Source organism: Phalacrocorax carbo, chromosome 4 (genome assembly GCF_963921805.1).
Source record: "Phalacrocorax carbo chromosome 4, bPhaCar2.1, whole genome shotgun sequence".
In the NCBI taxonomy this organism is placed as follows: domain Eukaryota; kingdom Metazoa; phylum Chordata; class Aves; order Suliformes; family Phalacrocoracidae; genus Phalacrocorax; species Phalacrocorax carbo.
The window spans coordinates 58,567,683-58,592,002 of NC_087516.1; the positions used below are offsets into that span (position 1 = coordinate 58,567,683).

The window sequence follows — 24,320 nt, forward strand, 5'->3', positions numbered from 1 at the left end:
ATAATACAACAGCCAAGTCCCTGTATGCTTTTTGCTAAGGAACCCTTCACTACTAATTGTCCTTTCTCCAGAAATATTTACATACTATAGTCAGTGTCTTCTGCCACCTCTAAAGAAAAAATAAAATCACTTTTGTCCCTCATTTCTGCACTCCAATCTTTAACATCCTTTCTAAACTGCAGACATCAGTACAACATTCTTCCTCTCTTCTTGGTGACCTTGACATATTGTTCTTGAAAAGGCAAGGAAAATACACTCGCCCTTCTCCTTGTACAACTAGGCAGCGAGGCAGCAGCTGTGGAGGTGACACAGGGTACTGAAATGCTGCTGCTCTTAAGGAAGAACCACAGGCGGGACTCTCAAAGCTGCTGAAGAAAGGCAAGTGCACGGGTGGAATTTCCAAAAACAGCAACGCATGCAGGAGCACAAGTACCTCTGCTGTGGCTGTATCTCACTGTTTGTATAAGAGAGTAGGTGCACAGGTGTTTTTGTGCAAATAGTTAAGCAACTGTTTACTACTTTAAACAGCTACAAGACTTGACAAATCATCTGAACTATCATCCCATAGCATACAAATGCCAAATCTTACTTTGCATTATATATTTGCAGCAGTCTGGCTTAAAAGACTAAGATGCTGAAAAGAAACATTAGTGCTACAATTTCAATATATGTGTGAAACAGCATTAGTTTGCCAGGGAAACAGAAGAATATTGTTTAAAAAAAAAAAAGTATAAAAGAGGTGTGCTCTTGCCTTGAAGGTAGAGAGGTGTATTCCTATCAGAACATTATAAATCTTAATAAAATCCTATTTCTTTCTCTATATTTTCTTTCTCTGTATTTTCTTTCTCTGTATTTTCTTTCTCTGTATTTTCTTTCTCTGTATTTTCTTTCTCTGTATCTTCTTTCTCTAGATAGCAGTGGCGTAATGCAACACAAGTTCAAGACAAGAATATTACACAAAACAAGAATGGCATAGGATATTCATTGTCAACAGCATACTTAACCAGGCAAGAATATTTAGTTATTATATGCTGAAAAATAGCAAAAGTGTCACTTCAGTGTAGAGAACCCTGCAACTTCCTCCTGAAACACTCCAGCCTCTGCAAGGGATGTCTGTGATCTGTGGAAACTTCTTACAACGATAACGGCATGTTACAACACGTAAGTTTCTATACACACATACTTTCCGACCCCCCAGCAACTAACCCTGAAACCTGTTAGAGCCCCTGCGCATGCACGTACCCCTGCAGCAGTCCTCAGCGGGGATTGCCTGGGCTATCCCCGAGCTCACATCACAGCCGTGCAGCAATTTGGGCTGATCACAAACATGGGTGTGCAGGAGAAACTTATAAGGTTCTTCCCCAGGTAATGACCTGCCTTTCAGCATGTAACAACAAAATATTGTCATCCTGTTTTGGAGAATATTATTTTATTAAACTTTAACTGTGTTATAGATGTGCACATGCACACACACAGACATGTCTACTATCAAGTTTCCTTTTGAGAAAACAAGATTTTGAAACCGAGAAACTTCAGTACAGACCAGCAAAAGGCATTAAAGCCACTAACAGAAAACCCTGAAGGTAACTTCAAGCTAGGAATTTTAGGAAGGCATGAATTTTGTCCAGCAAACAATATTTCCATAGAGCATTAAACTGCCAGTTTAGTAGCTGTGTACAGTGACGGCAAAGAAGGGGCTCCAGTTCAGTTCCTTCCTCTGACATCAAGTGCTGACCCCTTCTAAGCCATTATTCTGAGATTACTGGATTCAGATGTACATGTCATTCACCAGAAAAATGCTTCTTCTTATATTTCCAAAGTAACCACACACTAAAGTTAGGAAAATTACTCTGGATTTGCACCCGCATTAAGGAAACCATACCACCACCCCTGACCTTTGGTTTGTCAGGCCAGCGGTATTCAAGGGCCACTGAGTGATGGGAATCATTTCTCCTTCTCATTAAAAGCTTTTTTGATTTCTGCACTACTCAGGTCTCTGTCAAGCTGGTGGCATTTGCAAACCTCTTAGAAACTGTGAGATAAGAGGTGGATCTTGCAAACTTCTACTGGCTTTTGGGGACCATTTGAGGAAACATTTTATATATATTTATCTTTTTTTTTCTTTACCAATCCAAAACAATTCATTTTAAATAGCTAATCACAGAAATGTTAACACTCACATTTAAGGCCATCGCTACATGACCTCCTACTTCAGAAACTACACGAGCTGACATGTTTTCCTGAACAGGCTGCTTTCTCAAAAACTTAACTGCTAACATCATCTGTTGCTCCAAGAGTTTCCAGTTATCAAAACCCTGGGCATTTTGCTATAAATATTAATTTTCCATCTGTCTATAGTTATATAACTTTGCACTAATTGGACGATTTGGTGGAGACTCACTGCAGCAGAAGGAGCAGTGAATAAAGTTATACTAGGCACAATGTCATCTTACAGCAAGTCCACAGATCTTTACAGCTTGCACAAGATACACACCATATGATACAACTATTCTGAACTTTCTTGACCGGGGTAAAAATGTCTCTAGGATAGCATCAGAAATGTCCATGCTGAATTGAATTTAATGCAGGGTATTAAAAAAGCAGTTTGTTTTCAACATCTTTTTATATTAAAAATATAAAACTTAGAAAGAAAAACAGAAGTTTGAATCTCAGTGGAGTGAGCTGGGTTAATAAAGATTCATGATACTGAGCAATAAGAAAAAGCTAGTTTATAGTAGCCAAGCTTGCCAACAAGTTGCTTTCCTAAGCCCACTGGATTTACCTATAGATAGGGAGGAAGAATAAAATGCCAGAAGATAAGCTGGGTTTCATTTTTAACTCCGTTTAGCCTGAAAATATTTGAAACAATTTTATTCTTCCAAAACCAATTATGAATCTAATTTTTATGAAGAGAAAATTTAGAAAGGATTTTTTTTTTATTCAAATGACAAAAAAAATCAATGTCACTGCTATTCCATATCTACCAAGGGAATTTTGAAAGTTAAAGAAATTTGGAGGGGGTGTGTTATATTTCCAAAAATTAAGAGTCAAATACTTATCTGAATTTATCTTCTCAAGCACTACATGTCAGCTGCTCAAAAAGTTTTTACTTTCTTACCTACCCATAAGGAACTGGCAAAAACCAAAAAAATCCACAAACAAACCAAAAACCCCCACAGCCCCCCCCCCATTTTCAACCAGATAACAGCTTTAGACTTTGACACTTGATATTTTAACTGAAATACAAGCAATAAAAAGTAACAAGTCAATAATAAGGCTGTGACAATTTCTCCCCCTTCCCCCAAATTTCTCCAATCAAACCCAAAAATTCTTCTCAGCCTTCAGCAGAAACAGCTGTTGAAATTACTGATGTAGTACCATTGTAGACACCATGTAGGAACAAGAACATAACTCTTAATAGTTTTTCCAAGACACTTGCAAAAATATTAAGCACAACTTTGGTGACATTCACCTCCTTGTAACAGGTATTCTAATCTTTGCAATCAGAAATCCCAGATTATAGTGATCCAAATCAGAAATAATTACTTCAGATAGACTATGGTCCGATCATTGCTGTGACCCTGAAAAGGTTGCCTCAACATGCCTTATTTCTTTTAAATAATTTGTCCTCTATGTGCACAGCAGTGCCAGAGGTCTGAGGCAGATCTATTATTTTTATACTGCTATATAGGAAACAGTTTTTACTAGAGGGAAGCAGATTAGAACGGTATGTACTCCAATATATGCCTTGCCGTGTATCAAAAAAGGTCACATAAATCAGCCACACACCATGGGAGCCAACATGCCATCTTCCCACTACAGAAAGCTTCAGCTATGCACTTAAGCTTAAGTGCTTAAATTTAAGAAAAAACGTTTGGTGGATGAGACCTAGAGTCCCTCTGTTAGCACCTGCCAGACACAGCAAAATGCTCTGCCAGTTGGCCATCAGGTGATCTAGAAAGTCAAGTTTGTCCTAACTTTGGAAAGAAGTACAGTGGCATTATTAAGTCAAAAGAAAAGGATTTATCCACCTTGAGTTATACCAAACTCTGAGAGGAAGTCACTGTCTCTGTAAGAGTTCCTACACCAACACCAGCGTAAGGGTAACAGAAGAGTTCAGAATCCTGTTCCCTGTTTTACTGATGTGCAGGGCCTTGCTCACATGTTGCTTGACACACACGCATAGCTACTGTTAAGGTAATGAGTAATCCATGTGTACATGAAGTGAAGAAAATTTTCCTGGCCATTTCAAAGGACATCCATCTCACACGTAGTTTACAGCAACGTAAGACTTTACCTGTCAAGTCAGAAAAATGAATTGGCCCAATTAGATTCTCAGAGTAAATCCTGAGCAGCTTTGCTGGAGTTAGTAATGTTACTTCAGTATCATTATGCATAAAATTGCCAACCTTGCTGAAATGATGTGATTAAAATATCTAGAAGTCAGCTGAACCAAACCAACCAAGCTACCCAAACTATCCTTTCTGATTTGACTGTAACACTGGCAAAATAACTCCTGTTGGTTGCATTTCCAGCTCCATCACCCTAATTTGTCAATGGATTCAACTCTCTCCCTTCCACTTCCAGACTACAATCCAGCTGCCATCATTTAATCCCGTTCCACATTTCTCCCTGTCAAACAGACTCAGAAAGGACTCGCAGTACCGCGCTGAACAGAGCCAACCCCTCGCTGCTCACAGGGAGAGGACCGCTTCCCCAGCAAACTGACACCTCTGTTGTTTACAGCTGTAGGAGCACCAAGTGACAGTACAGGCCAGTGATGCAGGTAGAGAGCAGAGCAGAGCGGCAGCCGCTGAGCCTAACACCTCCTCCTGGTAAATACGGATGCCATGAGCAGCATGCTGACTCCCGTCAATGTTGCGTGATTAACTGCCCCCTCCTGCCAGCCTCCTCCTCCTAGAATGGTCACCAACTTCAGCAAACAGTATTGAAACATCCCAACAGGCTGAGCTCTCACCCAATGGATGTTTGGGCAACCTGAGATTTGACATACGCATCCACAGCCCCCTCCCATAGCACTGCCATCAATTCCATCCCAAGCAGGGAAGAAGATTTCTATCTCCAAAGCTGAGCACATTCTTACAAACACTGCATGAATCTATTCCAGCCTCCTTCATCAGCCTTTTTGCTCTTCCCTCTTTTCTCAGTTTTTTTTTTTTGATAACACTTGGACTCTTCTTTCCTCCCATTCTGCATAATCATCCCACCTGGCCTGTCAGTCTTCTGCTTTGTACCTCAGTCTGTCTGGGAGTTCAGCCTGCTTGAATTTCCTATCTCATAAAACTATCTACCTAATTTCAATCCTCAGCTGGATAAATAATATTCATTGTTTCACACACAGTACACCTTTTTGGCTCACCATGAAACATCATTGCATTGCAGGGCTTGGATACATGTCAGAGACTATTATGCAACTTGGCTGAGGAAATGCCAAAATCAGTCTATCTGATCCACAGCAAAGAAATCTAACCTCACTAAGTCAGATAATTTGTATCACTTCTGTGCATGCTAAATGCCATCTGATTAGAAGCATCCAGCCTAGCATCATTTCACTAGTACCAGATACCACTGAGGGAGCTCAAAGAATCCCATGATCACCACTTGTAAGACAGCCAGAACTACATATACACATATATATTCTCTCTTTTTCTCCTCTAGTAGTTAAATATGTTTGAAGCATGAAAGGTAACATCCCTTCCAAAAATCCTAAAACCATTCAGTATTATCATTCTGAATTAATTCTATATCAACATCTACTCCTTTTTTCCCTTAACCTTGTAAAATTGTTAGCCTAAGAAACCATGTGTGACAATAAGCCCTACCACATAAAACATACTTCAAGATGTATTTGTTTCTTTTTGTCAATGGTAAGTTTACTGTCTTGTAAAATCACAGATGTCTCCTAAATTGTTATGAGGCTGAGAAATTTACAATCCTTGCCCAGCTTCTTGATACCATCATGCTAAATAGCACACACATTTTTAAGATGCTCTCTTGCTTGCCTCCTTTGTAAGGTGAACATACACTGTATTTTCAATCTCTCCATCTGAATTTTCTCCATATTGTAAATAATTATTATTACCTTTTCCTGAGCTTTCTCCGATTCTGCAGTGAGTCTTTTAGCATAATAAGGCTGAAATACCTCGTGCTTTGTCCACAGTCCTGAGCTCTTGCCCCAACACGACCCCTACAGGAGAAGCAGTAATGCATGTCCAGCAGAGCTGCTCTGTACCAGGAGACAGCAGCTGGCGAAGAACAGCCTGACACAGCCTTTCCTGCAGACCCTGGCAAGAAGCATCTCTCAGCCCTTGGGTTTTCAAGTACTTTCCCAAGAGCAGGTCCTCCTTCCAAGCACCGTCTGTACTCAAAACTTACTTTCATGATTTCTTTAAAGACAGCTGCCATGGTTTAACCTGGCAGGCAACTAAACACCACGCAGCCATTTGCTCACTCCTCCGCAGTGGGATGGGGAAGGGAATCAAAAAAAAAAAAGGTAAAACTTGTGGATAGAGGTAATGCCAATTTAATAGGACAGAAAAGGAAGGGAAAATTACAATCATGACAAAATAATATACAAAACAAGAGATGTACAGTGCAATTGCTCACCCACTGCTGACTAATGTCAGTCCAGTTCGTAAGCAGTGGACCCCCGGCCAGCTTTTCCTCTTATTTATATACTGACCATGACACCATATGGTATGGAATACCCCTTGGGTCAGTTGGGGTCAGCTGTCCCAGCTGTGTCCCCTCCAACGTTTGTGCACTCCTAGCCTGCTTGCTGGAGGCGCAGTGTGAAAGGCAGGAAAAGTCCTTGACTTAGTGCAAACACAGTTCAGCAGTAACTAAAACATCGGTGTGTTATCAACGTTACTCTCATCCTAAATCCAAAACACAGCACTATGCCAGCAACTAGAAAGAAAATTAACTCTATGCCAGCCGAAACCAGGACAACAGCTCACTTAAATCTGCAAGTTTCACTCTGCTTCATCTTTCCCCCTAACAATACACTGGCTCGAAATGAAATCAAAGGCAAAAATTTCTTAAGCGAGACTTAATGTCTTCAACTATAAAGCAGACGATAAGCCTTGATAAGCAAACTGTACATAAAATTCAATTCTTGACTATGGGTAATCACTGGACAGCCTTTCTTGTTTTCCATCTGACCTAGAATTCCAAAGATACTTTTCTTTTGTAACAGCTGCAGTAGAAGGTTCACAGCAACCCCTCCCTCCACCTATACTCCTCACAGATACAGTGCTCTGACACAAATGTATTTCACCTCTTTGGTCCTATTCAGACCCAGGCACTGGGAGTGTTTGAAGCTGGGTTTTGCCTGCCCAGGCCACAGGTAGTTCATTGGGCTGAAGCTGCCCAAGAGCTTTGTGAACGCTTCTGGTGCTGCTCTCGGGGCTAGATGTTTGAGTGCTTAAGGGATATTTCCCCTTTTAGTTGCTCTGCTGGCTACCAGCTCCCAGCCCAATCTGAAGACTGGGCTCATTAAACACTACCTAAAACATCGGGTATGCATATCTTCTCTTATTGCCACAATATAAGGTGGGGGATCTACTTTCTACAGATACCACACAGGACCTTATTAACAACAGGTGTGAGAGCAAGTTGTTCTGTCTACTGATCTTCCTCCCACCAGTTTGCATTTTTTTCTCTGTTTTTTTTTTTTTGGTTACTGTTGTTTTCATGTGCTGTATGAATGACTCGTGTTCTAGCAAAAACAGCACCACTAGTTTACCTAATAGACCTACAGCATATTTTGCATTATTCTTCATCTGTGTGTACGCAAACACTTTGTCCGTGCCCTTTTCCACAGCTGTAGTTTCAGGAGTGCTTTCACTGACCTGTTCATACATATATCACAAACTTTTACTGAATTAAAGAAGTCTTGTGATGCGTTACAGTCCCAAAGTTTAATTATATTGACATTTTCTCTCTTCCTTTTCTGTTCAGTAGCAGGAGGACTAGGAAACACTGCTGCTTACATGACCTCATTTTAGGAAGACAATGCAGAACACATAGGTTCTTGAACTTTGCATTTTCACAGGTTACTGTGCTGTGGCTGAACACATGTAACTGATATATTTAAAATACTGTCAGAGGTGAAGATTCACATTTATAAGACAAACAACAAAATTATTTACCTCAGATCACATCTTTCGTGTCCAGCTACAAGCTAGAATTACAATCTATCTTGCTAAAGCAGTCTGAAATAGATCCCAGTAGCTTGGGCTGGAACAGTTCACTGGTTCTTACAGACTAAATTTTAATGGTGAGGCCACTAAACTATTTTAATGAACATATAACACTCCAAGCACACATGGTCATCTTTGCAAACACAGAAATAGCTGCTATCACCTGGCTGACAACTATTGCTGAGGGACAGCTGAAGTATGTAGGGATAGCTATTCTATACTAGCAAGGCATGAAAGTCTTCTCATTATTTCAACTTGCCATTCCATTGTATTATTATCATGCCATATCAATAGTTGGCCCTATGATGTAAAAAGCATGTCATACTGAGAAAAAACTATTTAAGCTTCATTTAACTTCTCCAGATACTAATGTAGATGAAATAAGAAATAAGGTATCAGAATTAAATTCTTCTTCAGCCTCAACAGATTTTAAATTACCTTTAGGAACAGATTTAGACACTTTTTGAGGACATGCAGCCATACCATACAGTTAAGTAACTACACATAAATACACTGTAGTTGTATAAAAGCAAAAGCTTCAGCATTAAAAGTCCTTAAAGCCTAACCCTGCATCCACCTTTAGGAAGTCACATTGTACCTCAGTGTCAAAGTTCTGCCATCAGTAAAATGGCAAACAACAACAACATAACAACAGTGGAAAGTACATCATCTTTCTCAAATGCAGTGCTTTGGACACGGTAACTCTTAAGTAGAAGTCTGTCACAAGTCAACCTTTCTCTAGTACCTACACAATAACATAGGCTATAGGTCAGGACAGAGCAGGACTGCAGCATTTCAGGTAGCGCTGTTGAGAAACAGGGACTTTTCCATGTCAGTCAATGCACTCCCCCACCCCAGTTAATGGTGTGTGCCCTTTCATGCACTATGCCGACATCCATCTTAGCTGTGGCTTTCATGTTACTTGTGTTGAATTAAACTCAGTCTGAGTAATCTTTCACTTGAGCACATGGTCTTGCATGTGCCTGGGAGACTTTGGTCATTAATTTCTCTGAGGGTTCACTCTGACCTAAGGAAACTCATGACCTCAAAGCTTCCTCAAGTAACCAGAGGTGCCCAACTCTTCTATCCTGAGGAAAGGAGAACCCCTCTCCCATGTGGCAGTGGAATGAATACAGGCTTAGATGTGTGGGCCATACCAGGGCTGAAACCCCCACAGGATGTTAGAATCAAAATGGCATTTTCTATTTCCTCCTAAGTCCTACATCAGTTTATTCCTTCTGCTATAACTTCCCACCAAGTTCCTCATCAGATTTTTTTTCTCGTTTGTTTTTTAAAATGCATCCGTTCTCCTTGCTGGTTCTCTCAGCTGCTAGGCGCAGTACAACAGCCACTAGGTGCAACAGCTGGAAAAAAGTCCTGCTCAAGCACCCACGCGCCAATTAGACACCCCCTCAGCACTCCTGGGAGATGTAACACAGGCTGTTGGTTTTGCTTTGGAGCAGTTGGGTGCAAACATGGGCTGTGTTAAGCATATGAAAATGATTGTTTTTCCAAGGCTTATAACTTCGTGAAAGTAGAGTGTCATCTTTTTCGCCCACATGAAAATAGCAGAAGGTCATATAAATCTGATAAAAACACCAGCTGAGGTTAAATCTCAATCTTTCACTCCAAATTACGGCTACATAAGATTTTATTAACAAAGAACAGGCAAAGCCAGAATATATATTTTCTTTAACTTTCATTCTTAAACAGCTGGCCCTGTATAAAAAGAAACACCAACAGGCTGCGGTTAATTTTTGGCAAAAACATAAGCCACTGAAAACTGAGTCTCACAATGGCAAGAGAGAGGCAATGCTAATAACGGTATGTCAGCTACTCACAACCCCTATCACAGTCTGTCACGTTATTTTCACTGGCGATAGTGAAAGTAAAAGTACTTAAGGATCAACGATTCAGATTACTCTGAATGCTCATCATAGGTTGGGAGTTTTGCTACAATTTTCAATTAGTATCGATTTTGTACTTTTGGAAATCTCATTTAAAGTGCTTTCAAATAGATTTTTCACTTTAAACACCACAAAGCACCCTGAAGGCAAAGTATGACACTCCAGATTCACTTTTATCACTGTTCTGTTATAGCACCTACAGAACTAGTCGTTTCTTGAAGAGTACTACCTTTTAAAACAGATTTAACCCAATCTGACAATACTAGCAATATTGCTTTCGATTTTATTGACAGGGTATAAAATTTATCATTTTATGTACTGTGGATATGACACTGAGGTAGCTGCTATATGACCAAAGAGCAAGACAGTTTTTAATCTGCATTTGAAATGAACCCATAAAAGCAAACGGCTTACCAAATATATCTGTTTAGAAGCTCTAGCTGAACCAAAAACATGTTTTAGTGGCTACACTCTCAGTTTTGGTGCCTTTTGTAAACCTGCAGTGATCTACCCTAAGCTATTTATAAGCTACTCAGCTTTTTCACATTTTCTGGTTTTTTTCTTCTCAGCTCAAGAGCAAGCCTAAAATCCAAAGTATTGACACAAACAACTAAAATTTCCATCACGTAATTTGTCATATCAATTTCATTTTATTCTAAAAATTGTCTCCTGCAAAGTCACTGAATAGTCTTTCTAGATTTTTAAAGATGTGAAACATCATCATCAACACCATATTCAGTTAAAACTGTACAACACAAATGAAACAAATATTTAATATCTTAGACTATCTCCACTTACATTGTGGAGTCCAGGTGTCTCCTCTTACTACATATTTGATCCACATGCTTAACTTTTAAGCCGTGATTGACAAGACTTTCGTGATTTTGATGACAGATTAAAGTGTTCATTGAATTTAGAGGGTTTTTATTTCAGTTGTGACAGTAGTGTACTGGGAGACAATGAAATACAATACCACAGGATTAAAGGCAGCACATAACTAGTCAGGCACTGGTACTGCAATCATCTTGGTCTAACCCACACATGCGGATCACCCATTTAAACATAAAACCCCTGCCCTGAGCAAAGCATATTCCTTTCAGAGTCTTACTCACGTGTCTCCTCTCATTTCTAACATAATAAATATATCATCTGACGAGGAGCTTAGTGACAGCTGCACAAGTTAGTTCTAATTAAAAAAAAAAATAAGTGACTTTAAAAGGTTCAATAAGTCTCTATTGCATAACAGCACCAGAGCAGCACATTTACTGCCTACAAGCAACAGTAAATAAATAAAAAGAGTGCCAGGACTGCCTTACTCCCAAACCCCAAATGGTAATTTCTTCTGGATAACGTATAAAAGGATCCCCTCTATTGATGCACCATTCACCTACAGAAAGGGAAAACAACAAACTGAACACAAGTGTTTCAAAATATTTTATCTGAATTAACACAGGAGGTACACAACTGCACAAGACCAAAAATAATAAAAAGGAAGTAACTTGTTCACCTTGGTTTACATCTTACAGCTGTCTGTGAACTTTTGCAGTGATACTGGCTCTGATTCCTAAGGAGACATGTATTTGACCTGACAGACAGCAGTAAAATATTTTTATTATCCTGGGCTACATCCTGCTCCTTAGTCTCTAGTACTTCAAACAGCACACTTGCCTGAAAAAAAGTCTTCAAAGAAAGTACAATCTCCCATGCTTTAAACACTCTTGTGAGACTATGCTCGTGAAATACAGCAGTGTGTCTTTAGGTGGAGATGCGAGTGCACTGGATAATGACAACAAAAAAAAGAGTTCAGCAGATGCCAAAACAACCAGAACTCATATTGTTCTTGCTATACAAGTCTCTCATAATTTAAGATGACAACCAAGGAAAGTTGTACGAGGTCAGGCTCAGAGTAAAATTAAAGAATTAATGGATGAAGTTTATTACACTACTATAGTGACTTGTTTCACTATATGTTTCCAATTATATTTAAAGTGTCAAAAATTGTCTAATATAAATGTAAAGCTTAATACATGTCCCACATACAGAGAGCTTGCAGAAAGCAGCACAAGAGAATGGATGCTCTCAGCTGCTTCTCTGTGACCAGCTGTATCTTCAGTAGCTTGGAAACCATCCAATGCTGTAACTTTGTCAGCCAACTGTAACCCCATGTTGAACTTAAAGAACTTAATCCATTCTATTATTGCCTTTTCACAGGTGGAACCTGTGCCCTTTTCTTTTATCAAGGTCTTTCTCGTGACATAATAGATACTCCAAAAACCTAATGACTGTTCATATTAATTTATATAGATCATCCTTTACTCAGACAAAGAAAATGGACTAGCAGCACAGAAGAATAAAAGAAAAATCCATCTCTAGCAAAACACATGGAGTTGATCTATCATTTTAGACTGCCAGACACACAAATATGCATTCAGAGTCAAGTACACACACGAGAGAGCTTTCTACTTTAAGGCAACTCCAGAGGGCCTTATCAGCTTTGACTGAGGCAAATCTTTCCCTGAAGCTATGGGGCTTTTTACTTGGGCAAGTGCTGAATTAAACAAACAAACAAACAAACCACAAAAAACATCTTGAGATTTGGCTCAGCCTCAAAGAAAAAACAAAGTAATGGATATTCTTCATAATACATTACAAAGCTAGCTGTCCTCTAGCATACAATAGTTTACACATGCTACTGTGTAAAATAAGAGTTAAAGATCTTTATACACCAAAATGACACACCAGGTACCTATAAACTGCTATCATTTATGCTTGAAGATCAGCTGCAAACTTACAGTATTTTCAGAGAATGAAATAAAGGCATTAATAATTTTTTTCACATACCTACTTCAAGCACAGAGTCAAAGCTAATTAGACTGGTACTTAAGTCCATCGCGTTAATCAAATGCGTAAATAGCAGCATACTTTTCTAATGTGCCCGAGCGTGAACTTGTGTAAGCCAGTTACAAAAGAAACACACCTTAGTGCCAACAGGACAACCTGCTTTGGCCTTCCATCTGCAAAACACAGCTGCAGCTTTCCACAATCAGCAAGTAGCAATAACATTTGGAGTGGAATGACAATAGTGGAGAACAAGCTTGGAAACAGTGAGCTCTACCCCACAAGTCAAACTGCAACGAGCATGGCACATTCTGTGTGAAGAGCTATTGAAAATCTGACTCTGAGCATCACAATGTAACCTTCAGGGAGCTGACCATTACGGAAGGCTATTCCTTGTACAGATGTGTGAGCAAGAGTTACATTCTTAAGCTGCCCAGATGTGACATATTCAAGGTGTCATAACTGGAGTAAACCACTTTTTACAAACATCTTTCTTAGTGAAACTGGACAGTATGACTTAACACTGCCTCAAAAGTATGGGATGTTGAAAAGCACTAGGCTCTGTATTACACCTAAAACGCTGTCCAGAGTTAATAAATTTATATGGTGCTGTACTTAAATAGCCTGAAAGCCGAATTTACAGGAAGTTAAACATTAGCACTTTGCTATGACTAAGTGTTGCATTTTACTAGAGGCAGGGGAAAGCTATATTCATAATATAACGGAAGGTTATATTCATAACCTCCATCAAGGTTAAGCAGTAATAAAAGAATCTTCTTTTAAAGTTTAATCTAAACCTCAAGGACTGTCCAAGTCAGGAAGTGAGACATCCTCCCATCCCTCACAGTTACAACACTGCCCTAGCAAGGGCCACAGACCGGCCCAATGTGTCCAGTGTTCTCGTGAAAGCATGTGTGCTGAGCTCTCAGGGTGTGGGGGGGGAAGTCTACAGCTTCACTTACATCCCAAAATCAGTGATATGAACTCATATGTTCCTGAACAAAATACTAACTTGGCAACAACGTTTGGAACAAGTCGTAGTTTGCATATAAACCTACTTGGCAAGCCAGACAGCAAGGTATTGGAATAATTTCTCTTGGACAAAAGCATAGACTTAACTCCTCACTGTCAGTCATGAACAAGCATGCTAGGGTCTGGCAATATTTCTCAGACGTTAATACAGGGTCACAGTCATCTGCTGAACATCAAAGCCCAAACATCACTTCTGAATTAAGACTACAGTATCAACCCTAATTAAAGGGATAGTGAATACAATCAGCGAAAGCCTATCCAAACTAAAAAGATGGCGTAAAACCACCTGTTTACTGTGCCCTTTCAATACAGCCATAAACCAGAGTACTAGAGTGCACATGCATTCATACACACAAACATGCACAGAGAAAGAAGCAAGCTTTAGTAGACCTAGGAAAGGCAGCCTCTTTCTAAGGGCCACACAATGCCAAATCTGGAAGTCTACTAGGTCCTCAGATAAGTCATACACAAGTAACAGACCACAGAGCAAATATTAACCATATTATTATAAAGTTTAGTGATTTCACTATAACACATTAAGAATTTCAGGGAAGAAAAGTATTTTTATTGTTGTTATCTGTAACTCCTCACCTATGTACTTACACAACCTGTTGGTGAGAGCAAACAATTCAAGTTGCCCAAGTTAACACAAGTATTCAGGAAAAAACCCACAAATTTCATTAATAGTGAATATGAGTCTCTGACAGACACAAACGGCCCAACAATTTTCATTGAATTAGATGACAGGCAGCTTCAGATCATGTTGTGAGAAAACTGAAAGACAAAAATGTATGAGCAATTTAAAATTAGGGCAACGTTCACATATTAAATAAAGGCAGACTGGTGCGATGTCAGACATGTACCTTTAAAATCGCTTTATAGCAGAATCGGACACAAAGGAAGAATACCTCAAGAATTTAAAGGTATGTCAAAATCAATGGTGTTGAAAGCAGAACTAGGATCAAGCACTTTTGGATGAGGATGGATGGGAAGACAGGAACTTGCAGCAGGGTCACTTACAGGCTCAATAGGTGTTCAACAGAAGCAGCCTGTTCACTTTTATGCTCTTGAAACTCTTCCTCAATTCACCATGAAGAGGGTACTTTGACAGCCAGATACTGAGTCATGTAACTATTACCTATTAAAAAAAATGATTGGTGGGGACAGGGAGGAGGAAGCTTTCTGCCTTTTGGGTCTTGATTGCATGCAGAAATGTCATCACTGCCAGAAAGTGTCCAGATTTCAGCTGCTTCCTCTTCATGGTCTTTAATGTCATTACTGTTAATATGTTCGGCAGATTTCTCTCTTCTCATTATCACAACAGTCAAAGAAAAGGATTGTTCCTTCACTTATGGAGCAATCAGGAAATGCAACAAGCTCCCTGTGATCAAACCCTGATTTTAGCTTTCACAAAGACGTTACTGCTTTCCCTCTTCTATGGTATAACAAGATATAAGTAAACTTTCCTCTAAAAATAATCTCCAACAAAGACAAAAGCACGAATACAAAGGTGTTGCTGGTGGGTTCAGAAGGTCTATGAACCAAATTTCTTTTCGATTCATAAGCCTGGCACTCTCCTTAGCCTTGCCTAAAGCCTGTCTGAAATGACCTACAGACATGTTCTCCACTAAGCTTCAGCTCCCCCAGTTTTTAAATATGGATAAGGTAATGAATACCTGGAGTTGGTTGAGACCTTTACTCCCTTCCAGGCTATTCAATAAAGCCTTTTTTTCAGTGATACCCACCAAGTAAAAGGCCCACTTCCTTCCTCCTCCCAAGCCACAAACTTTCTAGCACCACATTACAAATATTATACGTTTAAGTACACAGGTTATTACAATTTCCTCTTTAAAGCACTTGAGATCTACAGAAGAAAATGCCTAAGTAAGAGCCAGTTACTTTTAGTAGCACCATTACTATCAGTGCCAGTGGTACACTCTCCATCTTAAATAATACTAGGTTAATGTTCCAGGGTAAAATAATGTAACTTTCACCATTCAACACACACAAAAAAAGTAATGTAAGGTAAAAATACATACATTGGATATACAAAAGAAATATTGTCACAATCGAGTCATCGTAAGTAATTGCCTCATTTGTCAGACCGTCAGGCATAGCAAAAACTTCTGAATTCTTCTGAAGAGTTTTGCTATAGATATTATGGCTATTAAGTAATTTATTTCTTCTTCATAAGCTTAATCAGGAAGTGTGCACCCAAATGTTTTTACGTTAAAGCATGCAAGTGTATGCAATGTAAATAGTTGAGGAAGAACAGCTCACAGTGGTGAAGCTATCTGAAATCAGGTTATTACTTCCACTTGAAGAAGCAGATTGAATATGGAGAACAGTTTGCTAGCGCTAGTAAAATTGCAGGTGCTTGCTACCAAGGACCTTTTGGAAATCTTCCATGTATTTGTAATCTCTGGTTAATACAGATTTTTCACAGCAGGACCAGCAGGGGATTAATGAAATTACCTTCCAAAATCTTCTAAATTGCATAAACAGTTCTAAGATTCTAAGATAAACAATGCTGGCTTGCAGTTCTCCCAGACAGTGAATCCATCACGTGGAAAATAGAGACGTACTGAATTATCAGTGGTACCCAAGTCATTTGCCCAGCATGCAATGTAAAATCTTGATCTCTGAGTTTTTCATATGTCTTAGAGAGCTGAAAACTTCAGTCACGACTATGAAAGAATCTTTGCTCCACTAAGAAATTTTGTGCCATATGGGCAGAACAGGGTAGAAAATACCAGCCTGGAGTCCAGAGTGCTCATTCATGACAGTAAAGGCGGAAATACTTTTCTGCTCCTCCCTCTTCCTGCAATCTAAGTAGTCCTCAGAGCCTCCTGAATCCAGCACCATGTCCTGATACTCAGGATCAGTCTCAGTTTTCTGAACTACCTCATTCTTGCTAGACACCCAGTGTAGGAGCATCTTCCAGATATTTTTTTGCTTTCCATGAGACCTAAGGGTATTTGTATATATTTAGACATAAAATACTAGCAGTTTTCAGAGCACACTTTCACAAAGAATGAAAATGCTAGCTGACCTTCCAAAGTGTCTCAATACTTTTTGCTTGTCATGAGTTTCTCAACACCTTCCACAGCAGTAAAGTGCATAGGCGTTGCTCCTTTTTTCACGATTAATTTTCCAAGCTCAGGATGCTGTCACATTTAAAATTGCCAAAAAATCAGATTGAGAGTTGTGATGTTCTTAACCCATGTTCACATTCTGTAGAACATCACAAGTAAGTGTCGATTTGCCTTCTTAATTGCCATACCATATGTTGAAAACTTCCTTCAGTTAATACTTCCCTGAAGAATGGGAATTTTTGATGAAAGGACATAATGTGTAGTGTTGGGAATTAGTAGTTTTTATTAATTTTTTTAATAAAGTAATGAAAATATGACAAACACACAACTATTATTTTGTCATCTTTGCATCAACACAGTGAGAAACTGTTCTAGGACTATACCAAAACTCTTAATGGAGTTTAAACTGCTTTCTCAGACAACACACAAACTTAGTTTCAAAGCCTAAAGAGAACATGAATAAAAATGGTACTTAATTCAGAATCCTGCTGTGTGTGTGTTCTGAAACTTTTCAGTATCTCTAATATCTTTGCACTAATTTTCTATTTTCCTCCTATCAGGAGTCACTAATTTTGATTTCTCTCGAGAACTTATGCTCTCAGAATCACATCATCACCATATGAACTATAAAATACAGAAGCTGAAAACTAAAACTTGAATCACTCAGTATTTACAGTTGCTATACTTTGCACATAGTTTGTTTACTATCAGTTCTTAGAGTAGCCATCTACTGTAAAATCTTCATCAAGTAACATTAAAAGGATCTAATCCACTTTCTATTTTCCAGTGTGGATTGACTCTACTTCCTGTAATATCCAAGCTATTACATTAGGGAAGAGAACTGTTCCGTATTCACAAATCATAATAACTTCACTCTGAAACATTTATTTAATAGGATTATTATGTATGAGAATAATATTACATTACTATGTTTATTACTATTTCTGGGAATGCAAGGCCAACACATATGCATCTATAACGTTCATACTACCAATATACTACTCCAGGTTTCAAACCTGCGAATACTTATCTTCTTCCAGTACTGTGAGCACTTTTGCAAATTAAAATGTACAAATTCTACTCTATCACAGCAGCCAATACAGCAATCTCTAGTAAGGGTTTTAAGTCCAACCTTGCAATGACAGGATTAAGAAATATATTTGTATACTGGTATTTAATGGCTCTAAGCAAAAACCTCAAAGCTAACAAAACAAAAAAGGAGTCTGTGCAGTATCATTGGTTTTCTTTTTTCAAAATGCTAATCTCTTTGAAGACATTTTCGATTATTTCAAGGTCAAGGCTTACTTCTCAAAACTCACTACTGCTAATAAGAGGAATCATTTACCAAGCACTGCAAGATCTTTAAAAGGCTACCTATAAACATCACGTACTCCAGAGCAATAGTTTGTATCAGCCCAGATAGCTATGGCATGTTTTCACATCAGTGACTTAACGTTATCACTACAGAAGGCTTAAATGTTTTCTTAATAGTAAGCTATCTTCTTCAGGAGTCCATGCCAATTCTACAATAGCCACGTGCAAGCTTGCAGACTGGGATTTTATTCCTGTCTAAAGTAATGAACTCTAAAGACATCTGCAGCTGGGCATAATGCCCACGCTGGTATAATTACAATGCTATGTCAGCTTCTCATTGTTTAAGGTGATGGATTTCATATCTGGGCATGTTATCTTGCTGGAGTCAGTGGTATTTTTTTCTTGGAAACAAGCTGGAATGGCATAAGACTCTGCCAATTTCAAAGCACCATAATGTGTTTCTACAGCCTTTATCATAGGTAACATTATACAGCAATTTCTATTGTGTACCCTGCCGGGACTTTATTCAGAACAGGTGCTCAACAAACTTTCAGACTGTTACAGTGCAATGTACTTGTGAAAATCAAGATATGCACAGCCAACCCTCTCAACAAAACAGCAACAGTAGCATGCAAGCAGACTGGCACATTAAGTTTAACAGGCCCCTCAATAGGAACCCACCTCATTTATTAGATCATGGATCACATGTTGCATTGACAAGGGCAAAAGAGCTTTAAACTTTGAAACAATAGACAAAATTAATTCTCAGCAACAGCTTCCAGTTGTATTCACAACTGAAGAAAAGCCTTTTGGCTTCCAAATATCTTCTTGTTACTCAGCCACCACAGAACGCAGTTTGATCCAAGATGTTTTCCCAAGGCTTATTCTTGTTAATGCAACAGTAATAAAAACCAATACCTCTGGTACCATGAATAAAATATAACTGCCCATTTATATATTTGAACTTAAAGTCTTTGAGCAAAGGTTTGTAATATTCCATACAACAGACAAGAAGACTGTGAATATTAAGAATCTGCTTGAAATGTACAGCATCTTGTCTGATTCTCAAAACAGGGGAAGAAACCAATACAGAGTTCTCTAGAAATCAGTGCTGGATAAAAAGCAAAAAACAATCCACCAAAAAGCTACTATTTAAATATGATTCACTATGGGATGCTTCATAAATACTGAGACCATACCAAATATACATTATACATTAGTTACTGTAGATGCAAATTTGCCTTGATGAAGACAGAAACACCAATTCTTGTAGGAAAAAAAAAAAAGTGGTCATATAAAAAAAAATCAAACTAAATACTTCATATAAATAACTCTTTAGAAATAAATATACAGGTTTACACAAATATAACTAAAACCAGGCAGCTTTGAAACACTTATTCCAAAGGTAAGCACATAAGAAGCTGACAATATTTTGAAAAGCCACAAAGGGAAAACTTCCCACTACAGACCCTGTTCAGAGTGATACACTGTCAGGCATTAAAATCACCTGAAAGAGGTTTCTAATGAGACAAGAGGTTGCTTCCTCTGCCTTTGCAAAGGCCTGCAGTGCCTACTGCTCTAAAACTGGTAAGCGGGCTACCTTCACAAAGTCTTCATTGTGGACCATCCATGAAACGTGCTGTTAGCACACACTAAGGCCAGGATATCCTGGAAGGAGACATTTCCAGATTCATAATTCATTTGTGCTATGTGATTCTGGGCAGGTCATGAAACCTCTCTGGGCCTCAGTCTCTCTCTGAATGAAACAGGTACAACCACCCCAAACTCCAGATGATGCTGATGAATGTGATGTGTGCAATGCAGCTTGAGATCATTGATCAACATACTATAAGAGTAAACTATTACCGGTTCATCATCATCTGCTGTTCCACGCTTGGGAAACCAGTTTTAGCAAAACAGATTGTACAGAAATATCACAATATCTTCACGGACCTTTTAAGGAGCTAGTTAAAAGTTCCAGCAGAACTTCTCCTCAGGCACCTACAGAGCATTTTCTGAGAGCCCCAAACAGATTCAGTAACAGGTCTAGTGGCACAGTAAGTTGCATTGTGTTGGGCAGCAGGCATTGAGGTAAGAAAAGGGTTATCAGACAGTGAGTAATGGAACACCTGCTGGTCACCTATAGTCCGCTTTGAATCCACACTATACAGTTTCATCACTAACAGCATCAGAGTGTGAGTAATGCTGCAGGCCAAACATGGACCTGTCTGTCAACCTCCTGGTGTTCGGACAAAATGTCCTGAGAAGCTGATGTAGTAGCGACATTCAGGAAATGCAGGAATCATGGCTGGATCCCCGCCACTCATCAATGGCATGAGTGATTCACACTGTGGGTGTTATTCTTAAATTCTATGAAACCTTTCATTGTATGAGAGTCACATACATGGAGTCAATACGGCCCCTCAGGACTACTCAAAACCTTCATTGCTTTTAAAGCTTTTCAGCACTGAAAAGAATTTGAAATGATATCTCTAAATTGAAGCATGAGGGCAGACAAAAGTGCTGCAAAGCATCCAGACATGCTGTCTCACTACTGCTGGCCTGATCCACTGCCATACGCTGACGCAGTACACTACTCCAGATCCACCTCCCTGGCTATCATTTGCACAGGTGCAGGACAGGACTCCAGACTTAAATGGAAAAGCATAAGCACTGCTCATCTGTCAAGCACAGGATGTGCGGTTAAGAGCTAGAGGCCCTCTTCTGTACTGTGCCTCCTCAGCATCTCAAAGGAAGTAAAGGGAAACATTTATACACGCCTACAGACAAGGATTACAGGATCTGGATCCTGAGCCCCACTAAAATCAACAGGGCTGAATTTTCTCTCTTCCCTTACTACATCACTGTATAGAAGAAAAAAATATAGTCATGACTCAGAGTTTTCCTCTGAATCTGAATCAGCAATTCTGGATCTTCCTACGGTCATCTTTATTTCTGGGTGAAGTAGGTAGATAAGCAAAACCACTACCACAGACTGCCAGTGGGCAGACTTGGGCCTGTTCAGGACACTGGTTGAGAGAGTCCCTTGAGAGAAAGGCCTGAAAGGCAAAGGGGTCCAAGAAGGCTGGGCTTTCTTCAAGAAGGAAGTCCTGAAGGCACAGGAGCAGGCTGTCCCCATATGCCAAAAGACAAACTGGTGGGGAAGAAGCAGCCTGGCTGAACAAGGAGCTTTTGCTAGCACTCAGAGAGAAAGCGGAGTTTATCATTTTTGGAAGAAGGGGCAGTCAACTCAAGAAGAGCACAGGGACCTCATTAGGTCTTGCAGAGGCAAAATTGTGTAAGCAAAAGCCCAGCTAGAACTCAGTCTGGCCACTGTTGTCAAGACATAACAAAAAATGTCTTTACAAATATGTTAACAACAACAAAAAAAAAAAAGCTGAGGAGGATCTCCATCCTGTATTGGATGTGGGCAGAATCATTGTCACAAAGGATGAAGAAAAGGCTGAGGTACTAAATGCCTTCTTTTCCTCAGTCTTTAACACTCAGACCAGTTATCCCCAGGGTATTCAGCCCCTGGAGCTGGAAGGCAGGGACGGAGAGCAGAATAAATCCCCCATAATGCAGGAGGAAGCAGTTTATGACCTGCTGCTCCACCTGGACACTCACAAGTCCATAGGGCCACATAAGATTCACCCGAGAGTACTGAGGGAGCTGGCAGAGGAGCTTGCCGAGCCACTCTCCATCATTTATCAGCAGTCCTGGTTAACCAGGGAGGTCCCAGGCAACTGCAGGCTTGCCGATGTGACGCCCATCTACAAGAAAGGCTGGAAGGATGATCCGGGGAACTACAGGCCTGTCAGCCTGACCTTGGTGGTGGGGAAGGTTATAGAGCAGTTCATCTTGAGTGAGCTCACCAAGCATGTGCAGGACAACCAGGGCATCAGGCCCAGCCAGCATGGCTTCAGGAAAGGCAGGTCCTGCCTGAGCAACTGATCTCCTTCTATGACAGCGTGACCTCCCTAGAGGATGAGGGAAAGGCTGTGGATGTTGTCTACCTGGACTTTAGTAAAGCCTTTGACACTGTCTCCCACAGCATTCTCCTGGAGAAGCTGGCTGCTCATGGCTCAGACAGGCATACTTTTCGCTAGTTAGAAAACTGGCTGGACGGCCAAGGCCAGAGAGTTGTGGTGAGTGGAGTTTAATCCAGTTGGCTGCTGGTCACGAGCGAGGTTCCCCAGGGCTCAGTGTTGGGGCCAGTTGTGTTTAATATCTTTATCAATGATCTGGATGAGGGGATCGAGTGCACCCTCAGTAAGTTTGTAGGTGACACTAAGTTGGGTGGGAGTGTTGATCTGCTCGAGGGTAGGAAGGCTTTGCAGAGGGACCTGGACAGGCTGGATTGATGGGCCGAGGCCAATTGGATGAGGTTCAACAAGGCCAAGTGCCGGGTCCTGCACTTGAGTCAGAACCACCCCATGCAACACTACAGGCTATGGGAGGAGTGGCTGGAAAGCTGCCCAGTGGAAAAGGACCTGTAGATAGTGAGCAAGAGGCAACATGTAGGCGGTCTGGTTTTTGGAAGATGCAGGACATGTTTATTTTTCTCCCAACCTCCTCTTACTCCAGTAGGGTAAACAACTTTTATAGACCAGGAGCCTGCTGGGTAGGAACATCCCCAGGCAGTGTGGTGAGCTTTCCACTGCTCATTCTTGGCCAATTGGATGAGGTTCAACAAGGCCAAGTGCCGGGTCCTGCACTTGAGTCACAACAACCCCATGCAACACTACAGTCTATGGGAAGAGTGGCTGGAAACCTGCCTGGTGGAAAAGTGGGGTGTTGGTCAATAGCCAGCTGAATATGAACCAGCAGTGTGTCCAGGTGTCCAGGGAAGTGATCATGCACCTGTACTTGGTCCTGGTTAGGGAGCACCTTGAATAAATACTGTGTTCAGTTTTGCGCCTCTCACTCCAACAAGGACATTGAGGTGCACGTGCATGTCCAGAGAAGGGCAACCAAGTTGGTGAAGGGTCTGGAGAGGAGGTCTTAGGATGAGAGGCTGAGGGAACAGGGGTTGTTTAGCCTGGAGAAGAGGAGGCTGACAGGAGACCTTATCGCTCTCTACAACTACCTGGAAGGAGGTTGTAGCAAGGTAGATGTTGGTCTTTTTTCCCAAGTAACAAGCAATAGGAGAAGAGGAAATGGCCTCAAGTTGCATGAAGGGAGGTTTAGATTGGCTAGGAGGAAGAACTTCTTTGCTGAAAGAGTGGTCAGGTACTGGAACAGGCTGCCTAGAGAAGTGGTTGAGTCACCATCCCTGGAGGTGTTTAAAAAATGTGTAGAGGTGGCACTTAGGGACATGGTTTAGGAGACATTGTGGTGTTGGGTTGACAGTTGGACTTGATGATCTTAGAGGTCTTTTCCAACTTTAATGATGCCATGATTCCATGATTTAAAATTGGTGGAAGCTTTCCTAGAATGAAGATATGTTTTCTTGCCTATGATCTGCAGGATTTCTGGTACCTACTGCAGCGGTACATGCTGCAAAAAGGGTCAAACTCTACACCTGTTTCCTAAATCATCATAAGTCTCAAAAACCTGAGAATTAGTAGAAATATGTACAAATACTTATTTATCATAAAATTGTATAGTTCCATATTTGTACTGGAATTCTAAGTTTATATTGGGTTAGGTAAAGTATATGCATACCATGGTGTTCAGATTATTATTATACACTTAGAGCTAAATGAAGTCTCTGCCTATGAGCATGAAGTTCCCTGAGAAACTGACTTTATAAGCTGGCAGTACAGTGGTAGTCAGCTCTAAAATATATGTTGCTTTCTAGAAAGGACTTCAGACAAGTGGCACTGAGTCAATATCTACTGCTCTTCTCTGATGTTCTGTAGGTTCTTCAGTCAATTTAGAGTTGCTGCCTACCTACAAAGAACAAC

At 40.2% G+C, this 24,320-nt stretch overlaps 1 protein-coding gene across 1 annotated transcript in view; it reads right to left on the reverse strand.

Moving 5' to 3' along the window:
- The window catches only part of LOC135313126 (collagen alpha-1(XXV) chain-like), a 170,008-nt gene that overhangs the window by 993 nt on the left and 144,695 nt on the right, over positions 1-24,320 (reverse strand). The gene's annotated exons all lie outside the window — the stretch shown is intronic.